Genomic DNA, 19792 nt, shown 5'->3' with positions numbered 1-19792 from the left:
ACAGTGAGGGTGGCTTTAGCCATCATAAGAAGGAACACCAGATGGCCTGGCTTGAGCTGTGCCAGCTTCCAATGAGGAGAGTTTACATCAAGGTTGATTGAAGACACTTTGACATTCCAGTCCTGGATTTCACGGATTTCTGAGCTTTGTTAAAACAAGCCCCGTGGCTTTAATTAGAGCAGCATTTGTGTAATTCTGCCTGTGTATGGACACACGGAACTCCAGAATGTCCTGGCATGTTGTCACCACTCCTACTGTGCTGAGGTCCTAGACTTCTGAGGAACTGACAATGCAAGCCAAGGAGTTCAAATCACTGGAAATCTCTGGATGTAGGTCAGGTTTTTCAAGGCACCCAATAGTGGAGGAAAACTGATGTCCCCTCAAATATCCCCAAATACCAATTTGAGAGGGTCTTTGGAATGTTTAACACCCCATTCAGATCCAGATCCCTTATGATCACCCTGGGGGAACTTTCTGGAATCCCTTACACTGCAGCACACTTGGGATTAAACTACGTTTCCTGGAATCATGACAGAAGCAAAGCATAAAAGGTTGGCAGGTGGGCGGGGGGAGGGGGGAAGCAAGGGCACAAAGTCACAGGTTCAGTGGCCCTGAACCAGTCTATCCAACCTCTCCTAGATATCCCAGGTCATTTGAGGTAAGAGGTAACAGTAGGAGAGAATAGAGACAGAGACAATTCATGGAGACACTTGAGAGTGATTGCAAGAAATAGTTCTCTGATGACATCGTACTCCACTGATCAGCATTTCTGAGAAAGAAACTACAACTGATCATGGCTCAAATTTCAAAACAACTGGAAGATGAAACACTGCACTGGGCGATGAAAAGCTTTGTAGGTGACAACATGCACCCGCTGATCAGTATGCAAGAAGGGCGACCTGGGACTAGACGGGCAGCAAGGCTGTCACCACCAGCTAAACACACAGCCTGGTGCAGCATTAGTTTGCTGTCCTGATGAGATATTTGCAGTTGTTTGCACTGGTGCAGACCAGATACATCGGCAACTAATATTTCTCTTTTATATCACCCTTGCCATGAACTTTCCTTGGTATTTTTTTGACAATGCTGCTGATAGTTACAAACATCTCCCCTCTGCTGTAAAGCTGCCCTAAAAGAAACACTCTCCTTGCTTTCCCCTCAATCCACATGACACCATGCTTTGCAGGGATAATCGACATACAATAAACTATACATATTTAAAGTGTAAATTTTTATATTTTTTTGCAATTGTGTGCACCTGTGACATCCTAACATCACCCCAGAAAGGTTTTTCTTGTCCCTTTGTAATCTTCCCACACTCCTTCCCCTCCTAAGGCAACCACAGGTCTTTTTCTGTCACCATAGCTTAGCAACATTTTCTAGAATTTCATATAAATGGGATCCTACAATATACACTCTCGCTTCTTCGAAAGCATAATTATTTTGAGATTCATCCATGTCATAGTGTGTATCAGTAGTTTATTCCTTTTTATTATTGCTAAGTAGAATTCCATTGTACAGATACATCACAATCTCTTAATCCATTCACCTGTTGACAGACATTTGTGTTGTTTCCATTTGGGGTTATTACAAATAAGGCTGTTACAAATATTCATGTACAAGTCTTTGTGGGAACAAATGCTTTCATTCCTCTTGGATAAATACCTAGTAATGGAATGCCTGGATCATACATTTAACTTTTTAACGAACTGCCAAACTGTTCTCCAAAGTAGTTGTACCAACAGTGTATAAGAGTTCCAGTTCTTCCACATCCTTGTCAACATTTGGTATGGTCAGTCTTTGTAGTTTTAGCTGTTTTAGTAAATTTGTAGTCATATCATGTGATTTTAATTTGCATGACCCTAAGACTAATGATACTGAGTGTCTTTTCATCTACTTATTTGCCATCCATCTACCTTCTTTGATAAAGTATCTGTTGAAATCTTTTTCCCATTTTCTATTGGGCTGTTTTTTTTTATTACTGAGTTTGAGAATTCTTTATAGTGTGCATAAATATTTATCACACATATGTGTTGAAAATATTTCCCTAGTATGTAACCTGGCTTTCATTATCTTAAAGTGTTTTTCAAACAGTGTAAGTTCTGAATTTTGGTAAAGCCCAATTTGTCAATTTTATTCTTTTATGAATAATGTTTTTGAGATCATATCTAAGAAATCTTTGTCTAAGAAATCTGTAGTCACAAAGATTTTCTCCTATGCCTTCTTCTGGGAGCTTTATAGTTTAGGTCTATAATACATTTGAAGTTAATTTTTGCAAAGGGTATAAGGTATGGATTGAAATTTGTTATTTTTTTCTTTTTTTTTTAACCTATGAATATCCAATTGTTCCAGCATTTCTGGTAAGTTCCTAGGTAGTGTTGATATTGTTGGTCTATGGGGCCATATTTTGAATTGCACTGTAATAGAACCTATACAAATAATTAAGGATATGCAAATACAAAAGGAAACCCTTAATTCTAAAAACAATGAATGAAAGAAAATGTAATCATAATACTTTACTTGGCTCTGCAGTGAGTATATGTATGGTGGCATTCGTCTACTCAGGCTGTTATAACAAAACGACCTGACTGAATGGCTTAAGCAGCAGACACAGAGACCTGGGAGTCCAATATCAAGGTGCTGGTAGATTCTATTCCTGGTGAGAATTCTCTGGCTTGGAGCCAGCTGCTTTCTTGCTGCGCCTTCACATGGCAGAGAGTGAGGGAGCTCTGGTATCTCTTCTTCTTATAAGGGAACTAACATCATCATGCGAGCCCCACCTTCATGACCTCATCTCAGTCTAATTACCGCCCAAAGACCCCATTTCCACATACCATCACCACCATCATAACCATCATCATGTTGGGGGTTAAGGCTTCAGTGTATGAATTCTGGGAGGGACAGAATTCATTCCATGGCAGTGGTCATAATGAAGCAAACACTTGATTATTGACTTCCCTAAAAGTAGTAATAAAACCAGCAAGAGAGAATGAGAATAGTGGGAAAAAAATGAAATCACCAAGCAAAAGAAACTCAATATACACCACTAAAATAAAATGGATTACTCAAGAAATAACAGTATGAGACCATTTTTCAGTGCTGTGAAGGCAGCTGCAGGATTGGACGCCTCTCCTCACTATTGGCTCTAAAGGGTGAGTAGATCCAGGACTCAGGAGAGGGTAAGGCAGGAGCCACCTTCTTTATTATCAGCCTTTTCATATTATTTGATTTTATTTTAACAATGTGTGTTATTTTGCTTAAAATAAAAAATAACCATATTTAAAAACACAGGTATTCTTTAGAGTTTGGTGCTTTTGAGTAGAAAGTTGGGCCTTTTTTAGTTCATGGTTCTAGTGAAGGGCAGAGCTGAGTGAGGCTTTTCAGAATAATTAAACCAACTAAATAAGGAAAATAGTTCTTTAATCAGTCAACTACTCTAACTATTGAGTTATACCACCTAGAACTAAGAGTAAGGTTGTTAGATTTAGCAAATAAAAATAAGTATTTTTGCAGTATTTGAGACATACTTATCTTAAAGTATTATTTGTTATTTATCTGAAATTCAAATTTAACTTAGCATTGTATATTTTATCTAACCACCCTATCCAAGAAATACATGACCCATGAAAATTGCTAGACTGGAACACGTGTGGGTGGGAGGTGAGAAATCCACTTACTCCTCCTGGATGGAGGTGGCCCAGGACTGAGCTCAAGATATTTTTGGACTGAGATCCTGGTATTGGAGTACATTTTTTTCCTTTGTCTACTCAAGTCCTCTGAATCTGTCACAGGTATAACAAATGCACTTATAACAGGAAATGTTGAGTTGCAATCCTTGACCATGAACCTTAGCTCCCAGGAAGATGGCAATATTTAAGGCCTGAGAAATAGAGTGGTTGGAAATGGAGCAAGTATGCATTTGTTACTTTTACTTCATCCAAAAAATGTAGTGTCGTAGGCACTTTGAGCAGGAGAAACTTAGGACAGTGCTTGTGTATTTATTGTCCAGTTGTGACCCTTACACCAGATTCTCCTCTTCTGTAAATGTGAAAAATTTAAAAATTGTTATTATGAAAAATTTTAAACATATGCAAAAGTAGAAGGAATAGTCTAATGAACTTCCATGTATCCATCATCCCACCAGTCAACTCATGGCTGGTCTTTCTTCATCTCAAGTCCTCTTGATCCCTCAGTTATTGTGAAGAAATTTCCAGATATCATCTAATTTCATCTCTAAATATTTCAGTATGTATTTCTGATATACAAGGACTCTCCCTTTTAAACATAACCATAATACCCTCATCATACATACTCCCAAATCAACAATAATTCCAAAGAAGACATTTTAAACAAAATTTTCTAGATGAAACAAAAATGCTCTCCCAGTATTTTAGCCAACATAAACCTTTCCAGTACTAATTAAGCAACTGGACAAGCTTAAATACCATTCTGGTACCACTTCAGAGGAGGTAAATCCAAACACTCCAAAGGAGCATTAAAATACCTCGCTATTTTTCAAAGAAATATCACTGCTATTCATTCATTTATCGATCGAACAGATTATTTATTGAACACCTATCTTGCTAAGCACAGGATGCAAAGAGCAACATGATCCGACCATCTTGCTAAGCACAGGATGCAAAGAGCAACATGATCCGACCTTGTCCTCAGAGCACTGTGGAACATGCAGGCTTTTCTAAGAACATGTGATTTAAAGCAGAAGGAGTTAGCCATGAATAAGGGTACAAACAGCAGTTGAAAAGTTTCTAAAGGATGTGTGCCTACTCTGAAGGAGCAGGGGAGGGCTTTCCACCAGAAGAATGAGAATGAAGAAAGGCATAGAAGACAAAATCTCCTAGACTTTTATTCCTTTAGAGCAAAAACTAGGCCTTCCGTATCTTCGTAAATCTCCTGCTCTGGCCTCTGGCACCTGGCACAGGACCCAACACACAGTGAGAATTCAGGTAACATTTATTGAAGAAATTAACATAAAATTCACTTCTTACCCCAGTGATTATTAACATGAATTCTCAGCCAGTTCTAAAGGTCCTACATCATACTGTATAGTTTTCATATTCAAAGAGTGGGCCACAGAGCCCTTGCAGCCCTGTCAGGAAGAGCTAAGTGCTGAGTTATTTTACAGTGAGGGGTTGATTGTGCTGAGTATTTTCAGAAAGATGCTGGCTTCCCTTATGCTTTAGGTTCTTTCATATGCCTAAGCAGTTAGTTGGTGAATTTTTACTGATGTCTTTTATTGGTTTAAAATACGATCAAACCATCTGTAGGCCCCCAATTGTCATGACCTGCCCATTGGCCTTCTAATGAGCAGATAGGAAATTTGCTTCACTGATCATTTTCCCTGAAAATAAAAGTCAGAGTGAAGCTTTTCTAACCACATGATTGCAATTTATTGCCACTGAAAGTATTTTTCTCATGTCTCTCTCTCTGTGTGTATGTGAGTCTAGGGTTTGCATGGGGTTCTAAATTAAAACTTAGCTTTCTGTAATCATTATGTAGATCTGAGTAAGTACTGTCCTGAGTAAGATTTAATCCTATCTGTTCCATAGGAGAGAAGGGCTGTGTATTGACCAGCTGGCCAGCAGTGTGGTAAATTCATATGGAGCTATTTTCCATATAATTTTGTTTATTTATGTAGGCCCGATTAGACCCTTTTAAAGGCTTAACTTAGGGTGGTGGCTGCAGACAGCTAGTTTACACCAAGTCCTTCTTGGCAAGACTTGAAAGCAAATGGTAAATGTTGTAAACAGTTGTATGTGATTATACACTGCCAAATAGCTTGCATCTGGGAAGACAAACAGAACTTACGAAATGGACAACAAATAGCTGAGGTAAATATCAAATATGTTAACTCTACAAAATACAGGACTGGATCTTGTCAAAGTCTTATTAACTCAGCACAGCTGGATTAAAATTAAAAAAGCCATTCAGACTTAAAAGAAGAGGATCCCCAAGTTAGAAAGTCTGGATTTTGTTCCTGTCTCCATCACTAATTCACTAAGTGACATTGATTATTACTTTGATTTTTGTTTGACTTTTCCCATCAATGGCAAGGGAATTTCAGGGCTGCTCCTGGGAGCACAGGAGGGTGGTCACCATATGCCTTCCCTGGAAAGGAACAAAAGGACCACAGTGTGGTTACCTCCTCGTTTACTCCGCCATCTCCAAGGCCCACATGTGCCCTGGAAACTGAGTTGACCTGGGCAAAAACTGATGAAGGACATGACACTGGCAAGTGAGTCACCACTTGGCCATGGCAGGCTTTGGGGGTGAGGTAACAGTGTGGGGACATACCTAGTGATGACCAGTTGTGCCTCTAAGTGCGAATGGGAGAGAGAAGCAGAAGGTGAGGGAGACCAGGGCTGCTCCTAGGTATGTGTGGTACAGGACTCCTGTCCTGCCTCTCCAGAGCAGAGGTGTTTGAAACCACGTGTTTCCAGCCATTTTTGAGTGTCTGTAATAGAACTTGTTTGAGAACAAAGCACTGCCACTGAATTCTTGGAGCTTGTTTATCTGCCCTTGGCCTTTCCTGCCTTGTGCCTGAACATCATCTGCCTCACACTCAGGTGTCCACTGTTCTCTCCAGAAACGTTCAACTCGGCTGCACATAGTCATCATCAAGGAGATTTTTAAATCCTGCTGTTGAGGCTTGCACTTGCAGAATGTCTCAGGGTGGGACTGGAACATCTTCTCCCAGTCCCCTGGGTGGCTCCAAAGTGCAGCCATATGGAGAAGCACAGAACTAATGGTCCGTCCACATGGTTGACTGTAATTTAAAATACAGGTGCTCCTTAACCTTGGAGAGTCATCTGAGTCATTGATGGTGACTTTAAATGTTGTGCTTGCCTGGGCCACATTGTCTGAAGGAATCCCAGGCACAATACCACTGCTCTCTACTGCTTCTGTCTGAACGCAGGCTGCCAGCATCACTCTCTACTTTTCAAGAGCACCTTCATTTCCACGGCATCTGAAGTGAGCCCTTGAACATCAGTCTGATCGTTTATCATCCAGCTCCCAGCCCTTCTTACTAGCATAAAACCCAAGGTTCTGATCATGGCCACTTGGCCCTGAGTGACTAGCACCTGCCTCTTTCCCTCTGGCCTCCCTGCCTCCCATCCTACAGTTGACTCAGCAGCCTGCAGTCCCGGTGCTATGCCTCTGCCACGCCAGCCCTAGCTCACCTTGGCCCTAGGCCCTTGCCATCCCCACTGCCTCACGTCTTTCCTCTCAGATGCACAGAAGGCTTTGCTCCCTTCATTCAGGGTTTTATTCCTCCCTGGATACCTTCCCTTGACTGTATCAATATCGGATAACACCTCCATTTGGTGCCCTTACCCTGCTCTATTCTCTTTCATAGCACTTGCCACTTCCAGAAACCATATTACTAGTGGATCCATTTAATGCCCACTCCCTCCCTAGAACATGTAAGCTCTATAAGGGCTTTGCTTTGTTTGGCTGTAACCCAATATCTGGAACAGTCCCTGGAACATAGTAGGCACTCAGTACGCAGTGAAAGAACAGACAAATGAAAGAGTAAATGTCCCCTACTTTCATTTCACTCTCATAGTCAAATGGATCATAATTATTAGGTTACCTCAGCGAGTGGCAATTTAGATCAACAGGTTCTCAAATAAAGCAACATGTGGATGCATTTTTGCTATAATTTCTTTGACTTCCTTTAACTTGAAATCTGAGCTTCGCTGGATCTCACCAGCCCATAAATATATTGGGTCACATAAAGCATCAATAAAAACTTATTTTTACTGGAAAAGAGGATTGTTCCAAATTAGGGCTGTCAGATTTAGCAAATAAAAACAAAAGCCATCCAGTTAAATTTGAATTTTGGATAAACAACCCATTATTTTTACTATCAATATGCCCCATGCAACTGGAATATAACACTAAAATTTGATTTGTTGCTTATTTGAGATTTAATCTTATTGGGCGCCCTGTGTTTTATCTGACAGCCTATCCAAAATGCTATGGAATTTGTTTTAATACAGGAGCAAGTATGGTGTCAACCTGAGTTTGAATCTTAGCTCAGCCACTTATTGGTCATGTGACTTGGGAAAGGTTTTTAACTTTGTCAGGATGTAGTTTTTCCATCTCTAAAATGGGGATAATAATCCTTACTTTGGATGGTTATTGTGAAGATTAAATTTGAAAACTATCTAAATTGCTTAGTATAACAGCTGGTTCAAAATAAGCACAAATAATATGACTATCATCATTGTTACCATATGTAGGGTGATCAACTGTCTTGGGTTTGCCCAGAACTGAGGGGTTTCCTGGGATGTGTGACTTTCAGTGCTAAAACTGGGAAAGTTCCAGGCAAACTGGGACAGTTGGTCATCTTAGTAGCTGCTTAGAATACGTTTAGTACTGCCATCCGACTGCATGTACTCTAAGATTTAAGTAATATGTGAGCATTGTTTTCTCTCGCTTATCAAGAAATGTCAGCTTGCAATAGAAATTTTTCCAGCTTATATTTCAAAAGGCAAATTTTTTCCTATGAACCATAGTCACATTTAGATCTCCATTAGTGGAAAGAAGTGTTCTTGAGTTCTATATATTTAGAAAATAATTCAAGTGGCACCACTAAATGTTGATTAATGCAATTTGAAACCGCTACCAATCAAAATGGGGCATTTGACTGCCAAAAGTTCTGGCCTTTGTAGTTTAGTCTTCTGTCCTCTGCATCCAGAAGGGCTGTTAAGGAACAAATTGTTTCCCAGATGAAATGGTGCTGATTTATGCAGTTTCAATGACTGAAGCAAGAAGGCTCAGAGAGGTTATATCTTAAACCTCTTGGGCAGGGGAAATGAGTGGGATGCTGTCTAAAACTCTCTGTTACGATTATGTCTCTCAATCAAACAGATGCTTCTGTGAGTTGGTTCTTGATAATGCAGTTGACTTCGGAGAGTGTCCCTTCAGGAGTGACCAAGACTAAGAGAGCGGTTCCAGAGCTTCCGTGTACTGTCCGCCTTCTAGAGCTTGTCTCAGCCAAATGAGGCACAGAAGACTCGGTGGAGTTCAGGCAGCATCCTGGAGACATAGAGGTAAGGGTGTGACCACCATGGGGTGGGCACGGGAGGGCAGGGAAGGAGGAGACAAGCCCCACTTAGGCAACATCCTCATCTTATGAAGCGAGGAGTTGCTAGAAGAAAAACTAGAGACTGATGTATACTATTTATTATACTATAATAATACTTAAGTATAGTCTATTGCTCATAGTTACAGAGATTCCCCCACAGAAGATCTGATAATTATCATCTAACTGGAAAACACTAGATGTGGGAGGAAGAGATGGGATAAACTAAAACACCATCTTCTTATCAGAGTTAGTAAATAGTCTAGAGTTAGTAAAGCAATTGAGAAGTAAGCATAAAATACGGAGATGTGCTGGAAACCACCCGAAACTAAACACAGAAGTCTTGGTTTCGATGACCAGCACTCAGCGGAGAGGCTTCTGGCTCCTGGGGATGGCTCTGCCTCACCCCCCGTCACTGCCGAGAACCTCAGTACTAAGTGACCAGTCACATACGGAGAGAACCCCTTTCACCTCTCACCTATCCCACTCCTCCTGACTCATCTGGTCCCCATTCTCTGCCTCTCTTTACCTCGGCCCTGTTACTCAGTCCAGTTTCCCATTCTCTTTGCTTCTCATCCGTATTGCATTTTTCAGACATGCAATGTTGTCTTCAGTGGGCTGTTCGTCAGCTGCTGTGTTTAAGAAGGGTGTGCCATCTGCAAGGGGGAGAGGATTTTTTAAAACCCAGTGCCCTTGTTCTTAACAGCAAATCAATGTTCCTCATTCTGAGTCAGTTCACTGCCAGAGAGGATAAGAGTAAATCTCCAGCTGTTTGTTGAGTTGAAACAAACACAGGCTGGCAGTGGAACACTTCTGCTTTGCTCTTTATTTTTCTTTCTGACTTGAACTTGCATTTTCCTTCCCAATCAAGAGCTGTTATGGCCCAGCCTGCTCACATGAATTAAAAACCTTCCAAGCATTAAGGAGTCCCTCCTGGGGCTGGAGAGTCATGTCCACCTCAGACACACTCACTAAGGAACAAGTCTCTGGTCCCTGCCAAACCATCTCCCTTTGAACTTGCTGCCTTCCCTTCAGCCAACCCTTCTCATTTCAGGATTTCCACCCCGAGCTGCCTAGTCTTGTATTAGCCCGGGATTGCATTCATTTGCAACAGCTCCAGTGGTGGCAGAGAAGCCCAGAGCAGGGTCAGCATGTGAGCTTCCGAAGTAGGAGGCCAGGCAGGGCACACCCACCTCTCTCCCCCACCCTGGAAACGCTGAGCAGCCCGGACACTAAGCCCTCACAGCTGGTGCTAGAGCCCTGACCTATGGTGGCCGCAATAACTGTGACTTCATTGAAGGAGGCAAGACAGCTGGCTGGGCCTGGTGGGTGCTCCCAGTCTGCCCACAGACAGCTTTGTGGTTCACAATGGGTTCTGGCTACACTGGCTGGAGCCAGACAAAAAGTGCCCTTCTCTTGAAAATGTGGCTTCCTTCTCCCAGTGAAGTCAGCGTCAAACTTTGCTTCTGTGAGGGCCAAAGGGCTGAGTCCAGTGGTTTAATAAAAAGAACACACACATACAAAGGGCAGTTTTCAAGGCCGACCACACTTTCTTCATGAACTCTGAATGCCTATTGCCTTCTCCTGGCTGGTCAGCAAGCAGAATAAACTTGGAAACTACACATACGGTTTCTGGAAAACGCTGGCATCTGTAGGAAGGTAACTCGTTTATTACCAAACAAAAATTTAAGAATTCTTTCTACTTGAGAAATCACCCTCGGGTCTATAGGGAACAAGATGACTCCTTCCTAAGACTTGCTGACATAAAAGGGATGAGGTGTGTGCACACAAGCCTACGTGGAGCCGGGGAGTTGGCTAACTAGGCAGTTAGCTCACACCTCTTTCAATTTTTTAAACTGGTCTTTCCTGTCACATAATCTTTTTACCATGTTATTCCCTCTCGGGGACATCTGTCATTTTGGCCACCCAATGGCCATTCTCCCTAAGAACATCTCTCACAAGAACATCCAGCACTTGGATATCTCAACTCATTCTGAGCCCCTCGGCTTGGGAGGGATCGACTCCACCTCCCACTCCAGGCATGGGCTCCGGCTGGTTTAAGCCTGTTGGCTTCTGCCATTTACCTCCTCTCCTCCTCCTCTGGTTCCCAGATATACCAGCAGCACAATCAGATCCATCAAGACACAGAAGACAAATAAGGCCTGAGGAAGACAAGCTTCCTCTTTCTTCCACAGATGCTGTCAGAGAAGATGCTCGCTCTGCCTCTAAGGTGTGGGAGGAGATCTGAGGTCTAAAGTGGCCACTGCTGTTTTCCCACTGCGAGGGTAGAGGCTGGAGCTGCCTATGAGGAAGATGGGATGGGAAGGTGGGGACAGTGTGGGGCTGGGAGATGAAGCTGACATAGACAGGAACCAGCCCCTGATGGCCTTGCTGGGACTGCTAGATCAAGCCTCACCTGAAGCCATAACACCTGCGGACATTTCCATACTGTAAACAAGACACTCCCTGCACTGTTTAGGCCAAGTCAAGCTGACTTCTCTTTCACTTATGATAAAATAGTCCTAGATGACAGAAGTTCCTTGTTCCTTGTTAAGAACCTTTTACATCTCCCCAGTATCTATAAAAACAACTTTAAATTCCTTAGCTTTGCATCTGAGATAGCTTGCAGGTGGAATATAGACAACTTTTTATTCTAGTTGGACTAGTCTTGTAACACTTCCCACTTGTCCCTTCACTCTTTTTATCCCTCCTTAAAAGTCACCCATAACTTTCCATCTTCCCTGATCTTATCAAGCTACACTTATCCCTCCTGATCTCTGTTTCCCCTCACATTCTTCTAATTATAATTCAAACTGCTGTACTTTCTTTGCCCTTTTCTTGGGCTGTCTTGTGTTGTTGATCACTTTAATATGTGGTAAGATCATCTTCTTAAGAGCAGGTATTATAGCTTTCTGATCAATGCTATCTCCTGGCACCTGGAACCATAGTGGGTATTAGTAACACATGCTGGGTAGTTGGTGGTAATCATGTGTTTTGTTCAACATCAACACAGACGTTTATGTCTCCATAAGGTTAAGGACCCAAATACTGCCTAGACACATGGAAACAGTAAAAACAGAGGAGTCTGGCTACGTAATTTTCACTTGAGAATGAAATAGGGCCACTCCATTCTAAAAAAAATGTTTATATGAAACAGATTTGGTTCATGGACTATAACCTAACTCCTGGCTCTTCAAATCACAGTGCTCATGGAAACAATGAGGTAAACTGACTCGGCTAATACATCTCTGTTAGGAAAGCCCACCGGCACTTGCTCAAGTATGAGCCGTATCAGGTGGCCATACACTGTAGCCCTATAACTCAGGAGCTGCCTGTGGTCAACTGCATCTGCCAAGAGGGTGGGCAATTTGGCATTCCCAATCCTCAGGTCCCTGTAAAGCTCTGAGCCATGCTGCGCCACTCACGAGGCCCTGGCCAGGAAGCCTGCAGAGTGGCCCTGCAGTGCCATTCACGTCATTGTTTCCTGCCTCCTACCTGTGCTCCCTCTGGCTTCAGGAGCTGTTTACAAAGAAAGATAACTGTCCATATACTGCTTGGCCTCCACGCAGGTTCTATTGTAACTCTTTAAAGCTTCATGACATTCTGTGCACATCTCCTTGGTGATCCAGAATGACCCATAGTGCCATGGAAACAGGCTCTCTTTAGCACTTCACAGCCTGAGCATTCAATGACACCATTCTGAGAGATGAAGGGGAAGCTGTAAGAAAATTCATTTTGGCCTGCTCTAGTCACAGGTGCCTTAATTAGCCTCTGGCATAAACCTAAAGATGGCTGCCCAGGAGAACTACGAGCTTGCAGGTACACTCGGTTACTATAATTTTCCTTTTGGTAGAAAATGCTGTGAAGTCATGGATTTGTGCACTCTCTTTCTTGAAAACATAGGCTATAAAGAGAAAGAAAGTTCACACATACATTTTTAAAAAGGCTCTTTGGTACCATTACCATCTTGGCATCTTCTGTCCTGAAAACATATACATTTTCTTTTTGTGCAGGTTCCTCCCTCTCCTTGCTGTGGGCCTTATAATTTTTTGAAGCATAAATAGGTAATATTGAGCTGGATTGAATCCACCCTTTAGTATAAAGCTGCATTGTCTACACTGGCATCCCTTTGGAGTGATTCTTAAGCAAAGAAGCATTTGGAACATCAGACAGAATCAGGCACATTCTCTCCTTAGTGTGGACTTCATTTGTCTGAGTAAATTTGATGCTTCAAAGGCAGCCAAGTCTCCATTTGGTGCATCTGAGTAGGAGTTTTGATTTTTGCACTGAGAAATACTGAATTCCTAGAACACCCAGAGATGATTCAAGAATTTTCCTACAAATTAGTTAGACTTTAAATCAATTATTTGCATATTCATGAGCAGATAGTTTTCTCTAGTATACTCTAAGCATAAAGAAAAAAGAGCATCAACTATTAACTCTACCTTTTCAACAGGCATGTCTGGTGGTACACCAGAATTGTAGGTGCTATGTTTAAAGAAAAAAAAGTAGATTGGACGGAAGGCCCTCAGGGCAGCTTACTACCCAGACCTCTAATATCTGTGGAATTAGAACAGTCACAGCCTGCTAAGGCCTCTGATACATTGCGGCATGTGGATGTGAAAGACATGCAGTAAGATAGCAAATTTCTGGTTACCTCCTCACCACCTCTATCCCGAAGCAACTTCATTGCTCCCTTTCGCAGAGAGGATGTACACTAACTCAGATGACTCATACAAATATCTAGAAAACTGGCGACCTCTTCCTGTTCTACCCCCGGCCTCCCTTGTGCTCCCCTCCCTGTAAAGACAATGAATGCTGCTGATGGAGATGAAGACAACGTAAAAGATGTAATAGAGGAGTGGTAGTTATGATCAATCCCTCCTGAATATCCAGGTTACTGTAGTGGTGGGGTCTTGGCAAGCACTTGACCCATCTGGACCTTGTTCTTCCTTCCTTCCCCCACCCCTTCATTTGTACATCCTCTCATTTATTCCGCAAGTATTAGAAGACTACCTCCTATGTGTGAGGCACTGGTCTAGGCACCAAGGATATAACAGTGAACTAAACAGTCACTGGCCTCGTGAAGCAGGCAATACGCCATCATACCTGATTGTTTTTAATCAGTTCCTGGGCCAAATGAAGCAAATGAAACAACACCATTCTGATTCTACAGTCAAGACTTTATATTTACCTATTTTAAAATAGGGTCTCTGCCTTTTCATGAACCTTTGATCCGGTGCTTGTCTTAGTGCAGCATTCAGTATGAACTGGAGGCGAAATTGGAGATGCGGCAAGGCCTGCCCTGCCCACTAGCTGCATCGCCTGCAGAATCTGTTGGCCCCTCACACACCTTAGTGGGACAGCAGCACAGGGTGAGCCAAGCGGGTGAGCTCTGAGACAGAGTGCCATGAATACAGAGGCTGTCCTGGGATGCTGATAACGTACAGCCACATTTCAGGGGTATTTCTCCCTGGGTTTCTTTTAGCCTCTAAGGAGTCCGGACTAAACTGAATATGGCACCGTTGACAGTTACAGAAAATGTGTTAGACATTTGCCTTACAATGTACCTAAACCCATAGGTAGTTTAAAGACACTGTTTCCTACCACTCATCCATTTCCTTCAGGGGCGTGTCACCTCCAGCAATGGGAGTTACCAGACCAAACAGCCCCATCTTGCCTGCACCTGGGAATCTCCTGGGAATGCTTAACTTGGGCTCTATGCATTTACCTTGTGTTCTTTAGTACCAATATTTAAAGATATGTAAATGATTAGTGGAAATTGAACAGACTATTGGTGAAATAAAACTGTGGATAGAATATATCTTTCTTGATCCTCAATCTGTTTTGGATTGAAGACAAGAAAAGGCCATATTAGCAAAGGAAAATTTGGCCTAAGCCTGAGAATAGTTGGCTTTAAAAATAAATATATCATTAAGTATTCACAGAATGGCAGGCAGCCAGGAAAGGGCTCAGTGGCGTTTTCCATTCTGTGCCCCCACATCTTGTTTGCAGGGCGTGAACGTCTTGTTAAGCGCCATGCTCTCACGTTGAGAGGGGAGTCTGTCTGTCTTATTTCTATGCAAATAAAACAGTGAAATATGAAACAAGCAGAATTTTGATTTGAAGAAAAAACAAGTAGATTAATACATTTAAGTGAACAGAACCCTTACCCCTCAAAGACCTTGTTTGTCCTAACCCATCATGGCTGACAGCAAATTATGTTTGTCATTCCCCAAGCGTAGAGTGAGGCCACAAAGAGGCCAGGCACAGACTCAGGCTATGGATGGACTGACTCTTTGTTGTTTCTGCTATGAATTTGCAACTGAAAAAGTCCTTGTGGCCTAAAAAAGATGGGTCAGGACACACCAGTAAAAAGGGACAAACTACTGGTACAAGCAGCAATATGGCCGAATCTCAAAAGAAGACGCAAAAGAATGTAGACTGTATGAGTTCACTTACATGAAGTCCAAGAATAGGCAACAGTAATCTATGAAGAGCTCAGAGCAGTGATTGCCTCTGGGAGGGGTGTGGTCTGGAAAGAGGTATGACAGACCTTCCTGAGTGACAAGAGCATCCTATATCTCCACCTAGGTGGTGGAGTGGTGTGTACACATCTGTGGAAAGTCACTGAGTTGTGCCAATTTGTGCACTTAACTGCAGGTAAGTTGTATCTAATTTATTTTTAAGCAGGGCACCACATTCAGGATTCACCTGAGGACACGTTTGTAACAAAACAATGATTGATATAGTGAGACTGCAAAAGACTTTCACATGTGTTATTTCTTGATCCTTGCAAGCATCTCTGAGACAAGATGAGGAAGGTGAGTCTCCTCAGAGCTAAAGGTAATGGGGATACCCCCTCCCCATTCCAACAGCCCAGGGACAGCAAAGTGCCTCAGTAGCAGTGTTTTGCAGTGGGGACACCAATGGCACTTGGTCAGAACATGCCTTCATTGTGTGGGTCTCCTCCTTGAATTACAGAACGTGTGCTGTCTCTGGCAAATGCCCTTCCCTGATAGTCAATGGACCGAAAAGAAATACCTCTGCACATTTTTGGATGCCCCCAGGAGCACACTGCAGACCCTATGAGAACCCCGGTGCTTACTACATCCCTGGATAAGGAGCTTGAGTGCCACTAATTCCCAGCTCAGAGGGGAAGCAGAGCCCTGATGATGAGAAGCACCTTTGGGCACAGAGGCAGATGTTGGCTGGGGCCTCTGGTTGAGCCATGGTCTCTGCACTGGCTTGAGGCCATATAGTGCTGGATTTCAGTTTCTGGCAAGTTCACTCAGAATTCGGCGAGATCAGAAAACGACAAGGGAGCATTGGGAAAAGGGTTCATACCCAGCTTTATTCTTGCACTGCTGGGGAAGCACATAGACCCCATCTAGTGCATCCAAAGCGGCGAGCCCGCCATCCTCAGCCTGCTTGGAGCCCTAGGCGGGGGTCTGCATACAGCAGCACAGATAGTGGCTTGTTGCCAACGTGTGTGAGCGCTGCCTGCATGGTAGGCAGAGTTCGCCCCAAGCCTGCATGTGCTCTACGGACCAGCACAAGCCCACAACACATGCTCACCGTGAGGGGTCATGAGACAGCACAGAGTGTGTCAAGTGGGCAAGTAGGTCAGGTGCAAGCAGGCATCCTGGCCATGGAAGCTCCATCTTCCACAGTTCCTTCACTTTATCCAGGGCCCAGCATCCCAAGTCCATAAATGTTGTGTTGGGCTGGGACTCGTGCTCATGGTCTGTCCCCTGGGTGTCAAGAGCCATAACCATGTTCCTTTCTTCTGTTGCTCCACTAGGATCAAGGATCCGGAGCCCCCCCTGGGCCCTGGAGTGCGGAGGTCAGCCAGGACCCCTAACTCTGTCTCAGCCCTCAAAAGTGGAGCCTTCCCATTGGACAATATCTAGGAGGGCTTCTGCCCTAGGTGACACTGCTGAAGGCCACATGGTTAGTGACCAAATAAGGGCTTGAGGCCAGCTCTCCTTACCTCAAGTCCTGCTCTCAATCCACTGCACCCTGGGTTGGCAAACCACATCCCACAGTCCATATCTGGCCCACTGCCTGCCAGCTCAAGGATGTTTTTTTTTAAGGTTTCAATAGTACATTTAAATGGTCATATAAGCATTTACACAAAATTGCCTTGATTTTGTCTCTTGACCCACAAAGTCTAAACTATTTACTATCTGTCCCTTTCTTTACAGAACACTGTTCTGGCACCTGCACTGCCATTATGCTTTGTTCCAGTGTATACCCAGTAGGACTCCGACAGGGTTTATGACGAGAAGTTCCCCTACTGAGAGAAATTGTGACTCCTCTTACACTATAAGAATAGGACTAGGGACAAGAAAGAGATCCACCTTATTAAGGAATCAACCAGGCCTATTAGGGAACAAAGAGCATTAAACAAGGGTATAGAGACAGCCAGTCACATACACTGTCCCATCAGTTCAAATCACATAGTTGCCTTTTCCCGTCTTCTCCCCTGGGCCTCTCTCCCCTGTGACAGCATTATGACCTTCCACACTGAGCTGGCTAACATTAAGGAAATCACTCAGGATATAGCAGAGTGACAGTGATGTAAAACTGTGGCAGTCTGCTTCATTGATTGGATTTTTTTGCCTTGGAGTTCTGAGGGGCACAGACCAGCCGTTCATTCACCCATCAACAGACATGAAGACCCAGAGATGGAGAAAAGAAGTCTCCTCTCCTGAGGAACTTGCTGACAGGCAAAGAGATGTTTACTGGGCAGCTGAGGCAGGAGCAAGAGGAGAGCATGTGCCCTCCCTGGGACAGGAACGGGGAAGCCCCGTCTAGGTCTTGGAGGATGGGCTCACCTGGCAGGTGAGCAAAGATCAGGGGGGAAGGGCATTCTAGGCAGAGAAGGGCAGGATCATCTATTGTGTGTTTTTTTACTTTGTATATAAAAATAAAGTAAATAAAGGCATGGAAGGAAGAACATGGGTGTTAGAAAATAGTAAGGAGCCCAGTACAGCAGAAACCAGAAGTGAGGTCAGGGCAAGGGACGCCTCTAGACATAGATAGTCAAGCGCCAGACCCTGAAGGCTTTTGTAGGCTGTTGTCTTAGGGTGTTCATCACTCGATGAAAAGAGCCTTATTATTTTATAATCACATAATGAGTTCTTGGAACATTCTCTTTAAAAGGATAGATGCAATATTGCAACAAAATAATGTTATTAAAATTTGATAACCTGGAAACAGCCATTTGCGGTTCTTTCAGAAGTTAGGTCTCCTTCAAGATGGCACTTGCCCTTCTCCTAAAGTGCATTATTTATGACTGTAAAGGAAGAGTAAAGAACTGTAAGTTATTAACAAATGTTGAGCAGTATACTGTACAGTATAGCACATCTATGGCTCTTCCTAAGCTTAACCTTCTTTCTAGCCCCGCAATATAGTAGAAAGAGAATGGGCTTTGGAATCTATCAGATTTGGGTTTAAAATATGCTACTCATCATTTTCTAGCCAGCTGACCAAGGGTGGTTTATTTATCCCCTTGAAGCTCAGATTCATTATCTAGAAAATGGGTATGATAATTTTTAATTTGAGCCAAATGATATTGCTGCTATTCAACCTTTATTGACTTATAAAAATAACAGTTTTATGTGGTTCAGTCTGGAATATACATTACAGGATGGTGGGGAAGTAAACGTTCCTAAAGATGAAGCAGTTGGCTCACCATGTACAGCATTATCAGGGTTCAAAGGATGTTCATCCTACTAATGGTGTCTGTCAACTTGTTGGACTTGGGGAGCATTCATTTGGGTGTCCCTATCCATTTGCTTCGTGTTATGCCTTCTCTGAGCATCTGGTTCCTCTGAGTCTCACTTTTATATCTTCCTAGTCTATTAAGGTTTTCAATGCAGAATCTGAATCATTATCTTGAAACCACCTTGCTAAACCAGCAACTGGTTTCATTGCAAAACCCAAATCACAAGTTACAGAATCAGACAAGACAGAATATCAAACTGGTGAAAATAGCTCGACCTCAGAATCTGTGCAGTGTAGAAAATCCAGGAGCTTTGGTAAACCCTAAATGTGGCACACCCCACCATGTGCTGCGAGAGTGTGAATGGAAACTTTTAATTGTGTTGAATGCAGGATGTATTATCTGGAGATCAACAAAGTGGAAGACGCTGAGCAAGACGGGAGCCGCTCGCCAGTCGTCAGTCTCATTCACACTCTTTCCGCGTGTGGGTACCAGGAGGGCACAGTGGTGGGACTCACTGTCATCGTGAGGTTTCTCCCCGACACCCTAGGCAGGAGCTCTGGCCTCAGAAGCAGAGCCTGGCCCTTATTCCTCATCTGCTGCTCAGCCAGCAGTGGGAAGGGGCTTCCTATTCGTGATCTGAAAAGTGCCAGGAGTTAGAGAGTCTCTCAGCCCCTTCCAGTGCTAACTTTTTTGGTTCTATAATTCCATGTTCACTGACATGGGTTAACGCCTGATTGAATTATGTGAATTTTGATGGGTGTAAGACCTGAGCAAATATTTGGGGCCTCCTCCCCAAATGCCTGGATTGTATAGTTCATCATGATTAGCGTGCATTGTGCTGAAACAATGCCCCGATCCTCATACCATTCGGGAAGGTGGTAAGTAGGCTCAAATAAGCTTTGGGAAATAGTAAGTCATTGGAAGGCAGGGCACTGCCAGAATTTATGCAT

The 19792-nt window shown here is 43.2% G+C and overlaps 1 long non-coding RNA gene across 1 annotated transcript; it reads right to left on the bottom strand.

Moving 5' to 3' along the window:
• Positions 1 to 8502: 8502 nt before the first annotated feature.
• LOC140845076 (uncharacterized) lies at positions 8503 to 12922 on the bottom strand. The gene is made up of 3 exons (XR_012123717.1): positions 12605 to 12922; positions 9639 to 9765; positions 8503 to 9063 (listed from the first exon to the last, which is right to left on the bottom strand). It is a non-coding gene; the product is annotated as an uncharacterized lncRNA (long non-coding RNA).
• Positions 12923 to 19792: the final 6870 nt, after the last annotated feature.

Source organism: Manis javanica, chromosome 2, assembly GCF_040802235.1.
Source record: "Manis javanica isolate MJ-LG chromosome 2, MJ_LKY, whole genome shotgun sequence".
Lineage (NCBI taxonomy): Eukaryota > Metazoa > Chordata > Mammalia > Pholidota > Manidae > Manis > Manis javanica.
This window is presented reverse-complemented; position numbering and strand designations above follow the sequence as displayed.